The 5287-nt window shown below is 39.6% G+C and overlaps 1 pseudogene; it reads right to left on the bottom strand.

Annotated features, from left to right (window-relative positions):
* Nucleotides 1-4519: 4519 nt before the first annotated feature.
* Nucleotides 4520-5029, bottom strand: LOC114608903 (annotated as a pseudogene).
* Nucleotides 5030-5287: the final 258 nt, after the last annotated feature.

The following is a 5287-nucleotide window of genomic DNA, read 5'->3' as shown; positions in this document are numbered from 1 at the left end:
CTCTAGAGAAATTCATCTGGACATTACATTTCAAGGACCATTAGTCTGGAGGACATCAGGTCATATATACTCTTCCTGAGAAGGCATCAACCACGCAGGGGTCTAGATTATAAAAATACTACAGTCCAGCTATGTCTACAGCTGGCTTTACTGGCAATAAATGTTTGATTTAATTGATGGTTAGTGTTTATTAAAAATTATACTTTGTTTATAGAGATTAAAAGATAAATGACAAGGCATTTAAAGGGGAAAATGGAAAGATTGCTTCTGAGTTTTGTTACCCATATGGAGTTTTGACATATTTTCAACTGTATTTAAACACAACATTTACCTGATTTTGACATATTGCACCACTACAATCAAGATGATGAACATTAGCTATTCTCTTGGATGTTTCCTCATCTCTCATTGTGACTATTTTTTATTACTATTCAACTAAACCATCAACAAGTAATTACTGCTCTTTCTATTTGAATTTGTTGGTTCACATTTCATGGTATGTGAAATGAATGCAACATTACATACAGTACGCTTACCTAGCTTCTTCTGTACCTTCTGTATGTATGCATGTGTGTTCATATATGTGTTCATTTGTGTTTATATATGTGTATGCAGATGTGTGATAATGTATGCACATGGAAGAACCAGAAGCAGACCTTGGAATTCAGAGATTAGTACTCTCTTCAAAAGCTAGACATGGTGGCACATACCTGTAATCCCGGTGGTAAGAGACAGAAGCTGAAGTGTCCCTTTTGGGACCTGTCATATAAAAGTCTAGCTATTTTTTTGAGCTCTAGGTTTAATGAGAGACCCTGGCTCACAAAAGTAAGGCAAAGGGGCTGGAGTAATAGCTCAGTGGGTAAGAGTGTTTGATAAAGATCTGACTTTGATTCTCTAGCACCCACATAAAAGGCTGTGCATGGCTATGCATGCCGACAACCCCAGCAATAGGTGTCTTGTCCAGCAGGGCATTAAACAGGGTGTGGGGAGATCACCTAAGAGAGAATGAGGAAAAAATGGGCAAACACAAAGCAACACAGCTTGTCAATAGGCTGATCAAGCTGTAATTTTTACTTTTTTACACATGGGTTATATACACAAAAAGGCAGGATGTGGGGAAGGGGGTAACACAGGAACATAGGTGTTCAGGGGGAGTACAGATATCTTCCAGAACAGAATGTCAACTGGGTGAAGGTTCGGGGGACAGATCACTATGACTCCGCCTATGATTTACTTGTCCTTATCTAAGTTGGTACTATCCACCAAGGTTACCTATCTACAAGGTCTATGTATTCAGCCTGGCAATTTTCCACCAAAGCTGCTTGTTTATAATAGCTTCTAGTTATCTATTTCAGTGTTTTTCCAAAGAGACCCAAGACTTTGTGTTAGCAGGCATGTATGTCAGGCCTATTGCTGATTTTAGGCCTTCAGTGTATAAACAGGGCTGCCCCTGACAAATAGGGACTGAAAATAGCAGATCCTGAGAGCTCTTGGCTTGCCAGCCTAGCATTAAAAATTGTGATCTTCCATATCACCAAGAGACCCTGTCTCAAGGCAATAGGACAGACAGTGAGAGAGGAAGACATTTGATGTGTTGTTTTCATCTTTACATATCTGTACACAGGTACTAGCTCAGCATGTAACACACATGCACACATCCCACAAGTACACAGCATACCAGATATATATGATAAATAAATAAATAAATAAATAAATAATGCAGAGATAAATGAATTCTTTTTATCCACCATTATTTTCAAACTCATAAATATTTATTATGCACATAGAGCTAATTCTTTTTTATTGATGAGAAATATGCCATAGTTTGTCTACTCCTTTACCTGTTAATGGACATTTTAGTTATTTCCTTTTAGGGCTAGTACAAATATTGCTGCTCATGTGAATGTTTGTCAACAGGCTTTTGTATTGACACATGCTTTTATTTCTCTTGAGTAAATAGGAATAAGCAGAATAGATAGATGTCATGTGAACATGTTTTTACATCTTTAAGAAACTGCCAGAAACCAGGTATGATATCACACGCCTGTAATTTCTGTGCTTGGGAAGTGGGACAGGAGTGTTAGGAACACAGGCTCTTACATACTCAGCTGAAGCCTTGGATCCCTCCCTAAGTGCTCCCAGGCTGGTGGTTTAGACCCTGGGAGCTGTGGTTGGTTGGTATTGTTGCTCTCCTCATGGTGCCGCAAACCCTTTCAGCTCCTTCAGTCTTCACACTAACGCCTCCATTGAGAATCCCATTATCAGTTCAATGGCTAGTTGTGAGCATCTGCCTCTGAATATGCCAGACTCTTGAAGGCCTCTGAGGAGACATCTATATCAGGCTTTTATCAGCATGGGCTTCCTGACTTCCACATCAGCATCTACCTTTGGTGATTGCATATGGGATGGATACTCAAGTGGAATGGTCTTCAGATGGCCCCTCCTTCAGTTTCTGTCCCTCACTTTGTCTCCATATTTGCTCCCTTGAGTATTTTGTTGCTCCTTCTAAGAAGGACCAAATTACCCCCACTTGGTGGGGCTTCAGCTGAATACGTAAGTGTGGAGGGCCCTGCTGGGCATAGGTAGAAGAAGAGATCCTTGACCTCATGAAGGCTGGACGCCCCAGGGGGTGGGAATTTTGAGGGTGGGGAGGTGGGAGTGGGGGTTAGGTAGGGGTTACATCCACAGAGAAGAAGGAGGAGGGGTGAGGGGATAGGAGGGTTCCTGGGTGGGTGGGGGATGGGGACAACATATGAAATGTAAATAAAACATCCAATAAAAAAATTAAAAAAAAAAAAAGGAACGCAGGCTCATTCTAAGCTACCTAGTGAGGTTGAGGTCAGTTTGGGCTGTGTGGGATCCCATATCATCTTTTACAAATAAAAATCTAATTGGATTTTTATTGTGTTTGCTTTGAATCATTAGATTTATTTTTTTGAGAAAACTAACATCTTAATGACACAGAGTCTTCTCCTCCATAAAGATGGCATCTCTCTGAATTTATCTCTTCATTTTTCTCTCAGCACTGATTTTTAACCTTGGGTGTATATATCTTGACCTCTTGCTTTAGTTAGGGTTTTACTGCTGTGAACAGACACTATGACCAAGGCAACTCTTATTAGGACAACATTTAATTGGAGCAGGCTTACAGGTTCAGAGGTTCAGTCCATTATCATCAAGGTGGGAATACAGCAGCATCCAGGCAGGCATGGTGCAGGAGGAGCTGAGAGTTCTACATCTTCATCCACAGGCTGGTAGGAGATGACCGACTCCCACGTGGTCAAGAGGAGGGTCTTAAAACCCACACCCACAGTGACACACTTCCTCTAACAAGGTCACACCTCCAAATAGTGCCACTCCCTGGGCCAAGCATATTCAAGCTACCACACCTCTTCATCTCTAAAATGCTTTTTTCACAGGTGTCAATTTAACTTGTTAACCACTGTGATGTACTTAATCTTTATATTACATGTACTCCTCCTTCTCTGCTAATGTCATTAATTTTAGTACATTCTACATGGACTTCATTAGATGTTTTACAAAGACAGCCAAAATATCTTCAGATAAAGACAATTATATCTGTTATTTTTCCAATATATATGTTCTTTTTTATTTCTTCTTCTTCTTGTTTTGTCTTTATCAGAATTTGAGTTCACTGATGACTAGAAGCAGTGAAAGTAGATACCCTCACTTCACTCCTCATCCTAAAAGAGAACATTAATCTCTAGGTTTCCATAAAAACCCCTGAGAGTTAAGGAAGTTCCATTTTGTTCCTAGATGCTGTGGTGATATTTTATGAGGAATGCATTTTGTGTTTCATTAAATATTTCCTATTCATCAAATTGAAATAACTCTACGGATTTTCTTTTGGGGGCCATTAATATGGTAAACTCATTGTTATTTCAAATATTAAACCAACATTAAATTCCTGAGGTAAAACATACATATTCAGGGTTGAGTGTCCTTTTATGTTGAACTCACATTACAATAATAATAATAATAATAATAATAATAATAATTTTTACATTTATGTTTATGAGGGTTTTCAGTGTACAGCTTTAGTTTCTTGCAACGTTGCAATCGAGATTAGATATTGTGTTAGTTATTTTTCTTGTTGCTGTAGCAAAATGCCTGGCAAGAAGGAACTTAAGGGAAGAAGGGTTTATTCTGGCTTACAGTTTAAAGAGATACAGTCTCTCCTAGCTGGGGAAAGCATGGCAGTTGAAGTGAGAGGCAGCTGCCAACATTGTATTGGAAGCAGAGGGTGATCAGGAAGGGGAGCTAATCTATAAACCCCAAGGCCCCACCCAGCAACACTCAGCAAAACTCTTATTTCCTAACAGCTCCAGAGCCTCCCCAAACAGCCCAGAAGCCGAGACTATAAACGTACAAGCCTATGGGGAACAGTTCACACTAAAGTTATGACAGTTATCAAGATGATATGAAGCCAGAGCTGGAGAGGTGGCTCAGCTGTTAAGATCACTAGCTATTCTTTTTTTTTTTTTTTTTTTTTTTTACATAGAAGCTTTTTAGTTTATTTGTTCCTCTCAGAAATCTGCACATCACAGCAGAACATCAAGTCACCGCAGATCTACTCCTTTGGCTGTATCCAATCTCCTCTCACTTTTTGCCAGCACCAACATTGGCTTTTGCAGTTCCCCTGACCTTCTTCATCCTGTTCTTGCATTCCTTTCGCTGTTTTCAGGAGGTCTTTTTCTTCTCATAAAGGCCATGTCTTGCAAGCCTGTGTTTAGGCTCATTCTTCTTTTCATAATCTAAAGAGTCATAGATCATGCCAAAGCCAGTTGTCTTGCCACCACCGAAGTATGTTCTGAATCCGAACACAAAGATGACATCTGGTGTGGTTTTGTACATTTTGGCCAGCTTTTCCCAAATTTCTGTCTTTGGTACTGTTGCCTTCCCAGGATGAAGGACATCGATGACCATCTGTTTCCTCTGAAGCAGACAGTTTGTTATGAACTTCCTGGTCCGGATGGTTACCGTGTCATTCATGATGGCTACGGTGCCGGAGCTCTCTTAAAGAGAACCCAGGATCAATTCCTAGCTTCTGTAAGTCCAGTTTCAAGAGATCTAGTGCTCTCTTCTGGCCTCTATGGGCACCAACTACACATATGATACACAGACATCCATACAGGCAAACGAAATAAAAAAATAATAGTTTTAAAGGATATTATGATGGTTATAGGATAATTTATTTACTATTCTCTTGACTTTAATTTTCTGGAAAGTTTATATAGGTTTAGTATTGCTTCTTTAAATATTTGAT

This window comes from Grammomys surdaster, unplaced genomic scaffold, assembly GCF_004785775.1.
Source record: "Grammomys surdaster isolate TR1022 unplaced genomic scaffold, NIH_TR_1.0 125941, whole genome shotgun sequence".
In the NCBI taxonomy this organism is placed as follows: Eukaryota; Metazoa; Chordata; class Mammalia; order Rodentia; family Muridae; genus Grammomys; species Grammomys surdaster.
This window is presented reverse-complemented; position numbering and strand designations above follow the sequence as displayed.